We start from the raw sequence: 19,518 nt of genomic DNA, 5'->3' as shown, positions 1-19,518 counted from the left end.
ATTATGTCCAACTGGTCCTGGGGTCTTGGTGCCCAATTATGTGCATTCAGACCCATCTGCTTCCATGGTACGGTGAGAGGTGACAGCTCACACACTTAGTGGAGCCCTGACTTGCATAACTAAGCAAAGGTATCAATTCAGTATTCAGATAGAAAATGTTCCTGGGCTGGAGAGATGGCTTAGCGGTTAAGCGCTTGCCTGTGAAGCCTAAGGACCCCAGTTCAAGGCTCGGTTCCCCAGGTCCCACGTTCGTTTGCAGAGGCTGGAAGCCCTGGTGAGCCCATTCTCTCTCTCTCTCCCTCTATCTGTCTTTCTGTGTCTGTCGCTCTCAAATAAATAAATAAATTAAAAATTAAAAAAAAAGAAAATGTTCCTATTGAGCTTTGATCTGTACTTACTCCTTCCATTTATTCCAAACTCAGTTACAATACTTTCATAGTCAGTCATAATTAATTTATTTACAACTTTAAATGTCTATTTTTATTTTAGAATTAATTCAGTTTTACAAGAAGTTGCAAAAAAAATAGTACAGAGCATTCCCATAAGTACCACACTCAGTTTATTCTTAGTGTCTTGATCACTCTGGTATTTGATACAATTAGTGATCTAATAGAGCTATATGATTATTAACTAAAATTCTTTTTTTTTTACATAGACAAAAGAGACTTCTCTCCTTTATTGACTTATTTTAGAACATACCAACTGATACTTTTCCTAAGACACATTCCATTAAAGCACACACACACAAATATTTACCTGTTGCTCTCAAAATTGATGGTCTCCCCAGATTGCCAGAAGCTGAATTAAATGTAAAATTCTAACATGGATAATATATCACATTTTCCAGTTGAATGGTACTTTCTAAGTTGAACTCCTAACCAAATACAGGATCAACAAATAATTGCTAGGTGATGAGGAATTTAAACTTAAAGTCAACACATAATTACTCTGGCAAGTCAACTCTAACCAAAGCCTAGTAACACAAACTTGAGGTATAATACTTTAAGTTACAATGTTGGAGTATATGTATACACATGTTTTAAGTATATGTTTTGTTTTGTTTTTTAATATAAAGGTGGGTGGTTACCTCTGCCAAGATCAATAAAGTAAGCAAATAATAATTTGTTTAAGTCAGGAACTGGGCATACTTTTATTTTTTAAATATTTTTTTTTAATTTTATTTATTTATTTATTTGAGAGTGACAGACACAGAGAGAAAGACAGATAAGAGGGAGAGAGAGAATGGGCGCGCCAGGGCCTCCAGCCTCTGCAAACGAACTCCAGACGCGTGCGCCCCCTTGTGCATCTGGCTAACGTGGGACCTGGGGAACCGAGCCTTGAACCGGGGTCCTTAGGCTTCACAGGCAAGCGCTTAACCGCTAAGCCATCTCTCCAGCCCTGGGCATACTTTTAAAATTTCAACAGTATACTTTGTTTACTGGGTATTAAAACAAATTGGGTGTTTTATAAACTGCTAGCTGCAGCCTAGGGTAGCACTAAGGTTTGCTTTAAGAATAGTATTAGGGCTGGAGAGATGGCTTAGCAGTTAAGGCGTATACTTGCGAAGCCTAAGGACTCAGGTTCAGTTCTCCAGGTCCTATGTAAGCCAGATACACATGGTGGCAAATATATTTGGAGTTCATCTGTAGTGGCTGGAGGCCCTGGTATGCCCATTCTCACACACACTCTCTCCATCTCTGTCTCAAATAAGTAAATAAAATAGATAAGAATAGCATTTATTGCCAGAAGTGGTGGTACAAGTCTTTAATCCCAGCACCTGGGAAGCTGACGCAGGATGATTGTTGTGAGTTTGAGGTCACTCTAAGACTACATAGTGAATACCAACTTAGCCCGGGCTACAGCAAGACCCTACCTTGAAAAACCAAAAAGAAAAAAAGAAAAAGAAATAAAAATATAAATAGAAATGAATAAAAAAATAGCATTTACCACTGAGCATGATGGAGCACACCTTTAATCTCAGCACTTGGGAGACAAGAGATAGGAGATGGCTGTGGGTTTGAGGCTGCCCTGAGACTACTCCAGGTCAGCCTGGGCTAGAGGGAGACTACCTGTAAAAAAACCAAAAAAAAAAAAAAAAAAAAAAAAAAATTTTACAGACTATGTTTGCCTGGATAGAGCAGATAACTTAAAAAAAAAATTACTCAAGAAGTAGTAAATATTTGTTTTTGTTTTTTTTGCATAGGAATGCTATTTGTATTTTATATAATTAAGACCTGAGTTGACATTAAACATCTCTATAATATTTAAGTTTATAAAAATGTCGATGAGTTTGTAAAATATCCAACAAACTTTGAACACTATCAATCCTTTGCCACAAGGAAAGTATATACGTTAGTAAAACATTCACTAAATAAAACAAAAATATTACCTGGTTTCTAGTTTCAACATCTAAAATGGGATTTATTTGGTGAACTGCAGTAAGTTCTCAGAACATTTGCTGAACTCAGTAGAAAGAGGCAGTTTGTAGCCCAAAAAAGGTATTCCAACTAAAATGTCAATCCTCACATCTGAAAGCACTTAGAAACTACTGATGTAATGATGTAAACATTGGGAAATGTTTCTGGAGAGACATTTTAGGCTGACATATGTGCTTAATGCTTTAGAGGATCAGGCAAACTCAGTTCTGTTTTGTTCACCAAGGCCTCATTACCACTACATAAAACCTGGTCTCCAGTTCCACTATCCAATACCTGCCTTACATTATGTTTGTCTTCTTCATTAGCACACAAGGAGATCACATTATAAAAGGCCTCCAGGTCACTCTGTTCAAATGTAACTGCTGGCTTCAACGATGCTCCAGGAGCAAGGGAACTTTCTCCAACAATTCTCAGGTTGATAAATTTGATTTTCCAAGTATTTTCCACAAAAGGAGAACGGATAAGTCCAAAGATTTGTTCAAATATGCCCAAACAAGTATTTCCTCGGTGGACAGTTCCAGCAACTCCAACCATAACTAATCCATGGGGAGAAGAAGCACACTTCGGTCCAAGGGAATCTAGATTGGGGCTGAGAAAAAGAAACTCTTCTTTTACTAATGACAGCAAACGAAGGCTCACAATTTCTGCTCCTTGGTAGTCTATTACATTTTGTTCTGAGGTGTTGTAATAAAACCTAAGCTTGACATCATGCCAGAAGTGCTGTGGCCCCCACTCATCTTGAGGTGGTCCCATAAAAGGATTCTGAGAATTAAGAAGTTCAAAGAACCAATGACAGAATTCTTCTCCTAAGCGACGAAAGTCAATTTTTTCAGGTTTTTTTATCTTCTTTTTCCTGCTCTGCCTCCCGAGTGCTGGGATTAAAGGCATGTGCCACCATGGCCAGCTGTATTTTCTATGAATCATGGTTTACACAAATGTATATTTGTCAAAAATTTCAAACGCTGTCTTCAAATGGATCCATGTGCCATATAAATTAAACTGCAACACTGTTCAAAGAGCTGGATATCCTCAGACTTTGCAACTGGTTCTGATGTTTCCTTCAGCTTTAGTGGTTCTGGTGTTTCCTTCAGTTTCAGTTGCGATTGCCTTTTCCAGTAATCTTTTGCATGCTGAACAAGATTATGTTTCTCAGTAGCTGGAGGTATAACAACCCCGTGTTGCCAAGTACTTAAATATTATTTCTCGGTGGACTTTTTTATGCCTCAGAAGTTCCTCTGCGCTTTGACTATACATTAATATTGCACGAATAGCGTCTTGGCGGTCCTCGGGCTGCACCAGGCGGCTGGTGACGGTGCCGCACAGGGCCATGATCTCGTCACTGTCCAGAAGGCCGAGCAGGTCACGACAGCCCTAGGTCTCCACTTGGCTGATCCCCGACATCTCGCCCCGGGGGCTGGGGCGGGGGCGTGGAGGGAGAGGACGGCGCCAAAACAAATATGTCGCCCTCTCGGCCAGGTGGCCAGCGCCAAGGCAACAGACACCGGAAGTGCCTGGCCAGCGCCCGCCCGCCGCCGCCGAAGGCACTCGGATGTTCCGCACACCCGGGCGGAAGTGAGCACTGAGGAGGCAGGCGGCGCTCCCGCTTTGTGGTTCCGGGCTGCCCCCTCGACAGGGAGCCCCACCTGGCCTGCAGCGGGAAGCGGCCCCAGGCGGTCAGGCAGCCTCAGCCCACAGGCGGCGCCGCCCAGGGAGGGGGCGGGGCGCGGGCAGAGGCCCAGTGGGTGCGCAGCCCCGCCCCCGGCCAGGAGTGCTTCTAAAATTCTAAAGTGTCAATTTCATCATGTATCTTTTTGATTTCTGGTATATCACATTTAGCTATTATATCTTTTTATTTTATATTTTTTATTTTTATTTTTTTTAATTTAATTTATTAGTTTTCTTTTCAGTAAATACAGGCAGTTTGGTGCCATTGTTTAGGCTCATCTGTGATCTACCCCCTCCCATTGGACCCTCCTTGTTGATGAAAATGGGTCATGCATTGTGGAGTTAGCCCCCAGTTATTGGTATGATAAATGTCTCTGCAAATCATTACCCAACATGTGACTCTGACATTCTTTCCGCCCCCTTCTTCTGCAAAATTTCCCTGAGCCATGTTGGGTTCATTTTTGGTCTGCTTCAGTGCTGAGGTGTTGGGCGCCTCTGAGGCTCTGGCTCTCTGATTTGGTAGGAGTTGATTTTTCTCTGCGTTAATCTCCCTCCCCTTTGTGCTGGTATCCGGTTCACAGGAAAACATCATCCTTGCTTGTTTCGCCAGTTGTCCTTAGTTTCAGTTGGGCCCCTTTTGAGGTATGTAGGGGCAGCTCTCTTCTTAGGATCTGCATCTATCTGGAAAAGAGAAGTAGATTCTCCAATGGAGAGTAAGTTAGCACCCGGAAAATTGAGATAACACTTACTTTTTTGATAGACAGTATGGTAGGTTTAGGCCCTCTTATAACCCTTGATTGATGGTAGCTTGATATTGTAGAGTGGGCTTGTGTTTGGGTATGGTTCTGACTTGTTTCCCAGCTCCAGCTATGGGTCTCGTACCACTGAGTGAATCAGTTAGCCAAATCAAGAGCAATTGGTTCCTCACCATGGCTGTGTACCACTATTGCACTTGTGTGGGCATCACATCAAGTTATTTGTTGCTAATTAGGTTAAACAATGTGTTGCTTGGACAGATCTTGGTCATTTCTCCCAGTCGCCTATGTAGCACCTTCTGGCACTAGACACGCTGACTGTCTGGGGACTGACTCTCTCCTGGCTTCCAGCCATGTCATTCCATTTTACGCGTCAGCTGCATATGGAGTCTTCAGCAATAGGGTCTTACCACTGGCCTTTGGTGGGTCATCAAGTACTCTGACAGAAGTCTGTCATTGTTTTGGGAAACCTTGTAGGTTTCTCTGATCAAAAGCTCATTGTGGATGGTAGGCCCAAGCTGGAAGTGGGGGTTACAGGTCAGTGTCCACTAAGAAATTGAGGAAGAACATAACTAATATACAAGAGTTAGAGAGGAGAGAGATAGAAGGGAGAGGGGGAGAGGGAGGGAGGGAAGATGTAGGGAAGATGTCTTGATCCTACCCTCTCCAGTGTCTTGTGGTTCAGGTGTTTCCTGTAAGGGTCTAGTGAAGGTTCAGCCATTTGGTCTGTCTTTTAGGAAGTAGAATTTTATGGTACCATTGCCGTTTGGATTATATCTTTTTAAAAAATATTTTTATTCATTTATTTGACAGAGAAAGTGGGAGAAAGAGAAAGAGAGAGAGGGAGAGAGAGAGAGAGAGAATGGGCATGTTAGGGCCTCCAGCCACTGCAAACAAACTCTAGATGCATGTGCCCTGTTGTGCTTCTGGCTTACATGGGCCCTGGGGAATTGAACCAGGGTCCTTTGGCTCTGCAGGCAAATGCCACAACTGCTAAGCCATCCCTCCAGCCCCACTATCATATCTTTTTAGAGTGCTTTAAACTGGGGTTACACCTTATTCTCTCCTTATTTTTTGAGTGGACTTGACAGCTTTGAAAAGTGTTGGTAGATATATTGTAGAATATTTGTCAGAGTAAATGTGTCTAATAAATTTATGAAGACTAGCCCTTTCATTATATTAAAGCAGGGGTGTACTCTACCACTTGCCACCATTGAGGCTGACCATGAATTGAACAAGGCAGGAGCCAGGTTTCTCCAGGACAGAGACAGTGTCTGTTCTGCTCTTCAGAAGAAATCATGATGAAATGCAAGCATTTACTGGGAGAGTCCTTAGATTTCACTTTCTTGACAGGGTAGTTGCTGCATAAATTATTTTAAATTCCGCATGGGGAATTTGTCTTCACTTTCTCACTTAGTATTTCAATCATTTGTATGAGTATGGAGTCATAGTTATTTACATTTCGGGCTATAATAATCCAGTACTATTCTATTTTTCATCAAGTTGCAACCGTTTTGGCCATTATGAGGAGAAAGGCTTTTGATTAGTCATTTGAGATATTACCAATATTGTTTTAAATATCATTCTTTTCTGACAGTAAAACATACTGTAGTCTAGTCATACACACTTTTTGCTCAGACAAGAAGAACCATTATTTCCATGGAATGCTGGTTCCATTAATCAAGAATAGTGTTAGAGACTAAAACCTGAGTACTAGTTATGCTTATTACTATAGGAATGCAATTGATTTTAGGACATTCCAGGTGAAAGAGTAAAGAAAAAAATTATCAAATAACCTCATCTATCTGTGTCATGTATCTGTCATCTGTCTATCTATCATCTATCTAATCTATCATCTATCATAATCATAATCTAAATATCCATCTTTGTCAATAAGTAGCAGTTAGCTTCTCATTGTTTGGATAAAATACCCAACCAGAAATATCTTTTTATTTTTTTCAAGGTAGGATCTCACTCTGGCTCAGGCTGACCTGAAATTCACTATGTAGTCTCAGGGTGGCCTCGAACTCTCCGCGATCCTCCTACCTCTGCCTCCCAAGTGCTGGCATTAAAGGTGTGTGACATGACACCTGCCTCAGAAATATCTTATGGAAGGAAAGGATTTATTTCAGTTTACAGTTTGGAGGAGAAGCTTCATGATGGGGGAGAAAAGTATAGCGTGAGCAAGAAGTTGGCTCACCTCTTTATACATCAGTAGCAGAGAGAGTAGCCAAAGCAAGCTGGCTCTTAGCACCCAGTGGGATGGACTAATCAACACCAAGCTTCCCTCCCAGCAACACAGCAAGGGGAATATGCTCTATGATTTATGGGCCAGTTCTTATGTACAATTCCTGTTGCTTTCACTTCTAGATACATAGACCATTATCTTTCACCTACTGTAAGTGAAATTGTTTTACATTTTTAATAGTTAATTATTTTGCCACATTGTGCATTCCATTCTGTGATCACAACTTTCCAGTTTTTGAAAAAGTTGCAAAATTCACATTTACTTGTTCTTTAGTAAAGTTCTATAGATTTTAACAAATGCACAGCCTCTTCAGACAAAAATGAGGTTTTTTTCTTGCTCTAAATATTCCCTGTTCATCTATTCAACCCCTTTCACTTCCCAGGAATAAGTTACAGATTACATTTTTGTTCAATCCAACCAAAATATTTCCCTTGAAATATTTTATAGTTAAAAGTGACCTGCATTTCAATTTCTGTTGGAGAAATAGTGGGAAGTCATAAAATTTTTCTTAGTCTTTGTTTTTCTGTCACCAGCACAAAAGTTTACTCTGATCCCTCTAGAATAACTGAGGAATTCTTTGAAGGAGATGGTACTGTCTTAAGAACATGAAGTAGTGATCTAATGAGAAAAATTGAAAATGTGTTTATTATAGAATGTGATGATCATATGCTTAGTCATAGCAGGTACTATACCTATTATTAAGATAAATCAGCACATGAGAATAAAAAAATAAAAACAAAGCAAATGTGTATAATATATATGTTATTGGCAAAAATATCTTATGAAATGTATGGCAATATGTATATATTTACAAGTATGAGAATGATCTCATTAGATTATTGTGGAACTTTTGTTTCTAGAATTATTACTGTAACTTTTCTATGTTTAGTATATAAATATTACTGTGTTATAGTTGCTTATAATATTCATGAAGCAAGTGCTGGGCAGGTGTATAGCCTTGAAGAAATAGGGTATAGGCTATAGCACCCAGGTTTCTGACAGTATACTCTATGATGTGAATTATCTAGATTGCAACACCATTACTAAGTGACACATGACAGTATGCATTCAGTTTTCAATCTGCTAATTTTTTGCCCCATGGCTGAGCTAATGAGATGCTAAAATATGTTTATCATGTAATATAAAATGATATATAACCAGACAAAATGCTTATTTGACATTCACTTTCATTGTAATGCTATAGAATATATTATAAAAATTAGGCATCTTGTTGTGTTTTTTACAATATTTTTATTTATTATTTGAAAGAGACAGAGAGAAGCAGAGGAAGAGTAAGAGGGAGAAAGCGAGAAAGGGAGAGACATTCCATGGCCTCCAGCTGCTGGAAACGAACTCCAGATGCCTGCACCACCACGTGCATCTGGGTTACATGGGTCCTGGGTAAATAAACCTGTGTCCTTTGGCTTTTCAGGCAAGCAACTTAACCAATAAGCTAACTCTCCAGCCCTTGTTGGGTGATTATTTTTTTTAAATTAAAGTCTTATAAACTGAAAAAAAATCAGTGTGTCCATCTGACCAAATATTGTTGGAATAAGATAGTTATTAACTTAAAATATATATTACATAGGAAACAAGGTTTATTAATTTCTACAAACATCTATAACAAATTTTCTCTGTATTCTATCTTGTCTTTATGAACAAAAATAAACTTTGAACCTTATATCTCATTTGGATTTTACCAGTGTTGTTAAAAACTGAAACATGGAAAATACATTCATTTACTATAGGGTAATTGTGGTTTCTTACAAACATCTTAAAACATGTATCAGTTCATGTTTTATAATGTTTGGAGTGCTTCTGTAAGCAGGAGCTGTACATTGCAGAGGAGCCATGAGTGACACAAGTGGTGAACACTAGCTGCTAATGACAAAATCATTCTTGGCATGCTTTTCATGGCATGCTGGCAGAACTGCAGTGATATATTAGTCATTTTCACAGAAAAGGTACTGGTCTGTGCCAGTCTCTTATTTGGAGTGCCATCTGCACCATTTTTTTGTCAGTAAATTTGAAAAATAATGCCACTTGGTGGATATTATTTCCATATTTTAATTATCATTTCAAATAAGCTATACCAGCTTAGCACATATCAAATAGTGCACAAAACTAAAATTACTTCTGAGTATTCTTTATTAATTGGAATTATTCCAATTAATAATGCCATTTACCTCATTGATAATTAATATTTCTTTTTACTTTAAATTACCAGTGATGTACTAGCTCTTGATTAAATATAGGCAGAACCAGCAAGTTCTACTTTTGGCTTTAATTGTAATGATGTAACTCATTTAAGCTTCATTGTTTTGCTCTTTTATCAATAAATATGTTTTTTTTTAATTTATTTATTTGAGAGCGACAGACACAGAGAGAAAGACAGAGGGAGAGAGAGAGAATGGGCGCGCCAGGGCTTCCAGCCTCTGCAAACGAACTCCAGACACGTGCGCCCCCTTGTGCATCTGGCTAACGTGGGACCTGGGGAACCGAGCCTCGAATCGGGGTCCTTAGGCTTCACAGGCAAGCGCTTAACCGCTAAGCCATCTCCCCAGCCCAATAAATATGTTTTAATGACACAGTATTTGAAATGATAGTTGGTACTTCTGTAAAAACTACATCCATAGTCATTCTAGGGCTGGGGAGATTGCTCAATGGATAAAGTGCTTGTCACTCAAGACTGAGTACCCAAATTTAGTCTCAAGAAATCACATTAAAAGCTAGAAGCTGGGCTGGTGAGATGGCTTGGTGGTTACGAAATTTGCCTGAAAAGCCTAAATACTCAGATTCAATTGTCTAGTACACATGTAAGTCAGATGTACAAGGTGGCACATGCAACTGGAGTTCATTTGCAGTGGGTAGAGGCCTTGACTTGCCCATCTTCTCTCTGTCTCTGGCTCTCTTTCTTAAATATATATATATTTACAAGTATATATATATAAACTTGTAAACTATATATACCCCTCCCCACACACATATGGGCTAGAGAGCTTGCTCAGTGGTTAATGTGCTTGCCCACAAAGCCCAATGACCCGGGTTCAATTCTTCAGTACCCATATATAGACACACACACAAAGTGGCACATGCATGTGCAATTTGTTTACAGCAGCTGAAGGCCCTGGTGTACTCAGTCTCTCTCTCTTTCCCTGTGTTTTTCTCTCTATCTCCCTCTTCTATCCCTCTCTGCTTATAAGTAAATAAAAATATGTAAAACGCAAAAGCAAAAGAAAGCTGGAAGCTATGGTGGACTTCTGTAATTCCAGCACAAAAACAGAAAGGTGGGAAACAGAATAATTTCCCAGAAGAAAGCACAATGGTGAGCAATGATTACAAGGAGAAAAACCCTGCCTTAAAATGAGATGTAAAGTAAGGATCAACTCCTGAAGTTGAGCCTCTGACCTCCACACATGTGCAAAGGCATGCACATGCCGTACTCATACACATAATCATGAATACACACAATACACACACAGTAAATATTTTTTTAAAGTAACAGTAAATTCAATGGGTGGTGATAACATTAAGAAGGTAAACCTTTCAATATTAGATGACTAGATCAAATGTTCAGGTATAATGATTTAAATGCACTTTATCACCTTATCAGCTCTTTGCAGATAAGGTTAAAATTCTTCCATTTTTCTCATGCTTTTAACATAGAAATTTGTTGTGCTTAATTGAAGGCCAGATGACCTTGATATAAGGTCTTCAGAGAAGTTTTTACAGTAGTTGAAGAATTATCAGGTGCATGTTGGTAGGATGTATAGACGTGAAGAATGCTTTTCCATTGTTGCTATTTTAGAAAATTAAGAAACAGGAACTATTACCTATCTAAGTATTAATTTGAGAACTTTTGTAATTTTACTGAATTAGATAAGGATCTAAACAAGAGGTACTCTTAAAAACAATGAAGAACATATAAGTAACTATTTCTTAAACATGTGAATTTTAAGAATTGTGTTAGTAATTGACAGTCCATTCTCTTCACAATTTGGCCACCTTGCCCGATGGTAGGTTAGTAACTAAACACAACATCTCTTGCTACTAGCCAGAGAAGCTTCTTTATGGAGATGACAGTAGATACTGGGGAGATGCAGGACTCACTAAAGCTGAAGGCAAGAGACTATTTGGAGGTCAACACTAAAGCAGACATCTCCATAGCACCCAGCAAGACTCAGGGAACACTGAAGAAGATGGGGCAGAAAGAATGTGAGAGCCACAGGGGTGGGAAATACTATTTTGGGGCAATGTCACTTGGCCATGAACTGACTGGTAGTCATTATTAACTCCTTAGGACCTGCACAGTTCTGAGCTCATCTACATTATGACATTAAAATAGAGGAAGGATTACCTACTAGAAAGTAGAGCGCTTAGTGGAACAGGGAAAGGGAGGCAAAACAAAAGCAGGTAATGGAATGGATATATGATCAAATTACAGTATGTTCATGTATTAAAGTTATCAATAACTTCTTAAATTTTACTGAAACTTGCTTGATAAAGAACATATTTTATTGCTACTAATTTAAGCCTCAAATAATCCTTTCAGATAAATATAATAATTATTTTCTTTTACACTAAAGGTAACCAAAGTCTTGCTATATTTTTGTAGTTACCTTCTTTTCAGTGGGAAGGTTTAAAACACATATTATTGATGTTACAAGCCTCTGAATATAGTTGTAACTTCCTTATATTTTATTACCCCAATTTACTGTCAAGAGGCCAGATGTAGGCTGAAGAGATGGCTTAGCAGTAGAGGCACTTGCCTGTGAAGACTAAGAACACAGATTCAGCTCCCAAGAACACATATAAGCAAGATTCACATGCACCTGACATTTGTTTGCAGTGGCTAGAGGCCCAGGGATGTTCGTTCTTTCACTCTTTCTCATAAAGAAATATAATAATAAAAGGGCAGATGTTTTGCAATTAAGAATAAATTAAGTACTGAGAAATAGTAATACCTTTTCAACTGAGTTATGTGGCTCCATATTGTATATGAGGCACTTTTAATTTTGTGGTCAAAATCTAGTACATCCCTTAAACATATGATCACCTTTTGGTCACCTCTATATATGTCACAGATAGCCAACCCCTACTCTGAACCCTGAAAATACGCAATTAAGAGCATAGAGAGGAACTGGGCACAAGTTCAAAACAAAAGACAAATAAAAACAATTCTAATTTAATTCTAACAGAATGGATACTGGACAAATAGTACAAGGATATTGACAAGTATTTTTACGAAAGAGGAAGACAGGCACCTATAACTAAGGATACAGACATGAACAAATATCTAATTATAAGTAATAAAGTGAAATAAGCCAGAATCAGAAACAAATAAATTACATTATCTCTCTAGTAAGTGAATTTTTTTAAAAGTCAACTTGAAAATAGAATAGTGTTTGCTAAGGATTAAGAACATATTGGGGGAGCAAGAGTGATTGGGTTTGACCCATGCACATTTCATGTATCTATGAAATATCTCATTGAACCTCCTTACTATTGTTATTGTTATCTTCTTGTTGCTAAGATAAAGATGTCTGAGCAGTCCTGCATGGGACAGTCCAGTTCTGAATTAGGAAGCAGTGTTGCAGGATTTAGGTCCTGACTGGTGGCAAATTGAACCCATGGGGGTATGAGAAGAAGAGCCTGATAATGAGTCAGTCTGGCATTGGGCAGCCCCCTGTCTTTAACACTCCTTCAATAGCGTGAGGAGTAGTAACTCTCAGGATTTGGCCCAAAGTTAGTTTATTTGAGTCTTTGACCAATAAGGTTGTTATTATTCAGAGACACAAGGGCCATCCCATTCCACTGGGTCTAATTTTTTCACAGGTAAGCAATTGGCCTCCTGCAAGGGCCAAGAGTTTGAGTTAGTACCCCTTTGGCTATGCCTTTGTTTTCATCACTGTAAGATGGAAAGGTTTGTGAATATCTGGTGAAGCCAATGCAGGGGCTTCAAGGAGGGCCTCTTTCAATTGAAGGAAGGCCTTCTCTATTTCTTGGGCCCATTCTAGGGAGCTTTCTTGTCTCCTAGTGGCCTCATAGAGAGGCTTGGCAATTTCTGTGAATTGGGGTATCCAGAGTCTACACAACCCCTCAAACCCTAAGAGCTCATGTGCCTGTCACCAGGTTTTGGGGTGGGGGATGTTGAGGATTGCCTCTTTGCAGGCTTGAGACAATAGGCATTGCCCCCTCTTGAGTATGTATCCAAGGTATGTTAATTCCCTCTGGAAGAGCTGTGTCTTTTGGCTGAAACTCGGTATCCCATGCAGTCCAGTTCTTTCAGCAAGGCCTCTGTGGCTGAGAAGTAGGCTCCTTTATCTGAGGCTGCTATGAGGAGGTCATCTACATACTGCAAAAGGGTTATTTGGGGATGGGCTTGATGATACTCACCCAAATCCTTATTGAGGGCTTCATCAAAAATGGTGGGTGAGTTCTTGAATCCTTGTGGCAATCTAGTCCATGTTAATTGCCTGTTGAATCCATGTTCTGGATCATTCCATTCAAAGGCAAACAGGCTGGCTGTTGAGGGCCAGCAGCAGACTGAAGAACACATCCTTAAGGTCGAGCACCATGTACACATTGCATTCAGGTGGTAAGGTACTTAACAGAGTGTATGTGTTCAGCACTGTGGGGTGGATGTCTTCCACACATTTATTATTTTCCCTCAGATCCTGCACTGGTCAGTAGTCATTGCAATGGGGCTTCTTTACTGGCAGAAGGGGAGTATTCCAAGTGGACTGAAAAGGGACTAATATTCCTTGTTCTTAAAGTCAGTTTATGTGAGGTTTTATATCTAGTTTGACCTCTTGAGGCATAATGTATTGGCAGACTCATATTGGGCTGGCATTAGCCCTCATTTGGACAATTTGGGTCCAATACTTGGCCATCCTGGTCTGATTTCTTTCTGCCCATACACCTTGAATCCTTTCCCATAATTCCCTCAGATATGGGATTTCAGGGGTAGCTTGGCAGACTGAGGTATAGTGTTTATATTTTTTTCCTCCAGGGACACAGTCAACACATGCACAAGATCATTCTGATTGAGAACCTGTACTCCCTTGGGGCTGAAATGCATTTGTGCCCCCATTTTAGTCAAAAGGTCTAGCCCAAAGAGTGTATATGGACAGCCAGGGATGACCATGAATAAATGGGTTACCCATCCTATTCCTAAGTACACTTATTTTCTGGTTGTCCATGAATATTGGTTAGTTATGGTGGTCACCTGGACCCATATTTTCTTGTTAGACAAGGGCCCCATAGGTTGTTTTAGGATAGTGTTGTGTCCCTGTGTTGACTAGAAATTCTACTGGTTTCCTCTCCACCTTCAAGATTATCCAGAGCTCATGGAGGGGATGTGTGTCCTGATGTCCTCAGTCACTGAGTTCTCCTATTTCCAGGATTTTAGGATTTTTTTCTCCCTGTGTCTTTTGGGACATTCATTTTTCCAGCTTCCCCTCTCTTTCAAAAAGCACGTTGGTCCTTCTGGAGATGGGATCGGTATCGTCCTTCCCCTCTCAATTGTGGGGCTTGTTTGTTTCTGTCTCTCCCATAAGCTATGGTTTTTAATTCCCTTGGGTCAGATTTTCCAGTGGCAGCCAGTAGTATTTTGTCTAATCCTCTAGTCTGTTTATCTTCTGGAGTCTCTCTACTATTATTTTTCTGCTATTGCCACAAGTTCTGACACCTGCTTAATGGCAAAATCTTCCCGTTGTTGGAGTTTTTTTTGCAGATGTCTGGTGCAGCCTGGTTGACAAAAGCCATGTTCACAGAAGACTGTTTTTCTCTTGCTTCCAGGTCCAGGGGCTTATAGGTCTGGAATGCTTACAGTCATCTCTCTAAAAAGGCCCTGGGCTTTCCTCCTTACCTTGTATAAACTGTCCTACCATAGATAAATTTGTGGGCATCCTTGCAGCCTCTCGGAGACCCACCCCCATCAGAATCTGGTGGTAGACTCTCAGTCTCTCCTTGCCTGCAGGGTAGTTGGGATCCCAATCTGGGCAGGTTAAGGGAAAGGCTGCATCCATGTTAGCCTGCACAGTTTTGGGCTGACATTTAGGTCCAAGAATCAGCTTACAGGCAGCAGCTATTTGCTCCCTTTCCTCTGTAGTACAAAGAACCTGTAAGAGCTGCTGACAATCATCCCAGGTGGGCTGATGGGTTATCATTATAGAATATAACAAGTCTAAGAAGGCTGTGAGCTTGTCCAAAGACTTTGGATTCTGCATCTTCCAATTATATAAGTCACTGGTAGAAAAAGGGATATGAGTCACAAATTGCTGGCTGTCCTGATTGGATGGGGGGAGCAGTTGCCCATATAGAAATAAGGGACAGAGTAGAACAGAGACACATAACACAGAGGAGCACCCCAACTCATGAATCGGTGAAGAACCAACTTTGCCCCTAGAAACTCTCCACTATTGAGTCTGGGGGTCCCCAGCAATCCCAGACAAGCCCCCAAATGTAAGGGGTCTGAAGTTTGCTGAAGAAAGACCCCAGACTCAAATAGTATGTAAAAACAAAGAGTGTTTATTCTGCAGAATCATCCAGCATGTGGGGATCAACCATTCATACAAAATGGTGACCATTAGAGTAGCACACAGGCTCCTTTTAAGCACAACTAGGGGAATTCCAGGTGAGTTAAGTAATCTGACATGATTGGCTGGGCAAGTACCAGTTACAGTGTATGTCTTTAATTGTTTGGGGCAAAAATGTGTGAAAGGGACATGTTTGGGCATGTTTGGACATGTCTCCAGGAACTGATTCAGCCTGCAGAGCACAAAATGGCAACCATCTTCCCTGGCCTAGGGCCCCAAGGCACAAAATGATGGCTATCTTCCCTGTCAACATGTCAGAGTCACTGTTGACTAACAGCCCACCCTTTGTTTGTAGATTTTCCAGAAGTCTTGCCTACCTTTCTGGGAAAGTGAAACTTAGCCTAGTTAGGGCTGCACCTTACTGAAGCCTGTCATGGCTTCAGTTTGATCCCTTCACCTGCACCCATATTCTATGAGTAGACCTGGACGTCTGGCTTCCAGGTAGCTCCTGGTTCCCCTGCTGCTGATGTGTAGTGGCTGGGGCCCATATGCATGTGCAAAGAATAGTCCTCAGCTTTGTATTCCCAAGTGGTGCCTGTGGGGATGCCCACATGTATTGTTGATGTAGGATTTGGGGATTCAGGCGGGGTTTCCTAGAGTTTATGATTCCCCAAATTTGGGTTTGTCCTACCTTTATTTTTTTTTTATTAATTGGTTTTGTATTCAGCAAATACAGTCAGTTTGGTACCATTATTAGGCTCATGTGTGACCTATCCCCTCCCCATGACCCCTCCTTGTTGAGGTATATGGGTCATGCATTGTGGAGTTAGCCCACAGTTATGGGTAAGATAAATGTCTGCATATCATGACCCAAAATGTGGCTCTGACATTCTTTCTGCCCTCTCTTCTGCAAAATTTCCCTGAGCCATGTTGGGTTCATTTTTGGTCTGCTTCAGTGATGAGGTGTTGGGGGCCTCAGGGGATGTCCTACCCTTAATAAAGAATTAAGAGAGGAAGAAAATCTGCTCATTGGAACCAGACAGACTCCAGGGAAGTGCTCAGTGGGGGTAGGAAATTGCAGGGGAAAGCCATCTCACTGGGAGCAGGAAGAAACTGGTTAACCCATGTCCTGGCTCAGCCACCTCCTCTGATTGACATCAAGCCATGCCTCCTGTCAACTTCACATTCCAACTTTTCTGTGTGGGTCACCTATATAAACCAATGCCTCCACACTGACAGCCTCCATGGACTCTCAGGCCTGGTGGGCAAAGCTCAGCTCCACCATTAACCCAAACCTCTCTGTCTTCATCTCCTGATAGGTGTCCCTACTGTCTCCTTAGCACCTTGCTCCTGCCCCAAACAGGGACTATAGGATTATTATCTGGCAAGACCAGGAGCAGGAGCATATCCTCCATGCACCTCTACAACTTGATCTTCTGGGGTACAGTGGGGGAGTAGCAAAAAGTGATACTTCTTCTGAAACCCACAGGCAAGGAATGACTATGACTGCAGGCTGAAGAGATTATATACTTCCAAACCAGCTCTTATATCATCCACCAGCCTAGAGTTTCTGGTGCACTTCCAACCTGAGTAAGTTGCAGTAAGGTTCACATTTCTGGCAGAAATAACCAGACCAAGAGTAGCATGTGGGGAAAAGAAAAGGTTTATTTTGGCTTACAGGCTCAAGGGGAAGCTCCATAATGGCAGGGGGAAATGATGGCATGAGCAGAGGATGAACATCACCTCCAGGCCACCATCAAGTGGACAACCACAACAGGACACTGTGTCAAACATTAACAGAGGGAGACTGGCTATAATACCCATAAACTCATCCCCCAAAACACACTGCCTCCAAGAGGCATTGATTCTGAAGTCTCCATCAGCTGGGAACCTAGCATTCAGAACACATAAGTTTTGGGGGACACCTGAATCAAACCACAACATTATACCACTGGCCCCCACAAAGTGATAAATATACATGATTTAAAATGCAATGCATTCATCCAACTTTTAAAGTCCCCATAGTTTTTAATCACTCCCAATGATGTTCAAACATCCCCATAGTCCAAAGTCTTTTAACTGAGTCATAATACCAAAAATAAAACAAAAAAAAATCCCATAATGTAATAGAATAAATATTCACAATGAAAAAGATGGCATTGGGCATTACAAAGATACATTCAACCAATACAAGATTTAAACAGGGCAAAATTCAAGGTCTTTAGCTCAAAGTCCAACAACTTTAATCAGTGACAAATCTCCAAGTCCAATAATTCTAAGCAGCAACAAATCTTTGGAGTTCCAATTCCACCCTGTGGGTTCCTGGGTCCTTCGGGGCCTGGCTGCAGACCCTCCCCTGCAAGGAACCTAGGCAACTGGGGGAGGGCTGTGAGTGTGTGATGAAAGAATCACTCCTAGAGGATAGTTGAACAGCTCTCTTAGTTTATTGTCAGTGAAATGGGTTTATAAGCATCTGAGGGTTGGGGGAGGACCCTAAGGGGATTGAAGATACCAAGTTCATTTCCGATGCCTAATTAGCATATGGGGACATTCATTCTAGCACTTAGGCAATGGCAGTGGGTGGGGGTCAGGTGATCTAGAGTCTCAAGACTGTGTAAAAGCTGCTGGTTGATAAGGAGTTTCCTAGGCAACTGGCTAGTGGTCACAGGGCTAAAGGCAAAGTCTAAGTTCGGGTGTGCAGGGCTTAGAGAGGGAGTAGCCTCCTAGAGCCATGCCTGGAAGCTCAGGCCCCTTTCCTGAAGGTTCTATAATGTGCCTGGCAGTGCCCTACAACTCCACCTTTGTTTTTATAATGGGGCAGATCCTTACTACTTCCTGATGAATTGGACACAAAGTGGTGATTTGTTGTAATTAGAGAGTCTCTCCCAGAGAGGATAACTATTCTAATGGACCCCAGGAAGATAGTCTGAGAAGAGAACATTGGGGAGAAATAATAAAAGTAAGGAGTTAATGAGAAATGAGCACAGAGCAAACTGGTCCTTTGTGAGGTTGAGGGAATCCAGGTAGGCAAGATTGGATTGACTCGGGATCATCTGAGGATAAGATGGCTGAGATTTTCTTCCAACATTGTTCATTAAATGGTACAGCAGTATTTGACATGGCTTGTAAAACAGATGGGATATTAGCAGAGTTATCAGAAACATATACACAGCATTTAACTTTGTTAATAGAGAGCCATTGGGTATCATTAAAGGCTGTGCAAATATATTTTTGGTCTCAAAACTTATTTATATATTTTAGATTTGAAAATAACCCTTTTAACATCTATAGTTGATTTTTCTTAATATATAATTAGAAGTATGGGGAAAAGATGTCTTAATGTATGCTTGTTTCCCTTCTTGGAAAGCTCTTGCTGTATTACTTAATAGGCCATTAATATATTTAATGTATTTTTATCTTTGGTTACACATTTCTCTCTGAGTGCTTAAAACCATGCAGATAGTGAAAATTTAATTCAGAATTGATTTTGGCAGTCATTGATGGCTCTCCAAAGAGAATTTAGGGACTCAGTAATCACCCTATTGCTTACTGGTGTTTTCTGTCTGTTAGGATGAGTCAGGGTCATGCTGGTCAAGTAGTTTTCCCTTCTTTGGGAAGTCAGGAGGACTGATTGCTCCTCAATTGTGACTCTCCTGTTTCAGGCTGTACATCAATTTTGTTTGGATCTCCATATCCACCCTGCTCAGGAAGACAGGTGACTTACCAGGGGGCCAGTGTAGAAGTGTCCCATCATCACCAGTGGCCTCATGACCTGGGAGGACAGGCCAAAATATTGGCTCTTTTCACTCCAATGATTCCAATTGGCTTCAGCTTCTATGTAGGTAATTAACACACTTAGAAAGGAAGTTATA

General features: G+C 40.7%; 1 pseudogene; it reads right to left on the bottom strand.

Moving 5' to 3' along the window:
* Positions 1–2,588: 2,588 nt before the first annotated feature.
* LOC123462188 lies at positions 2,589–3,839 on the bottom strand (annotated as a pseudogene).
* Positions 3,840–19,518: the final 15,679 nt, after the last annotated feature.

Source organism: Jaculus jaculus, chromosome 7 (genome assembly GCF_020740685.1).
Source record: "Jaculus jaculus isolate mJacJac1 chromosome 7, mJacJac1.mat.Y.cur, whole genome shotgun sequence".
Classification (NCBI taxonomy): domain Eukaryota; kingdom Metazoa; phylum Chordata; class Mammalia; order Rodentia; family Dipodidae; genus Jaculus; species Jaculus jaculus.
The sequence above is the reverse complement of the archived record's forward strand: the minus strand, read 5'-3'. Positions and strand labels throughout refer to the sequence as shown.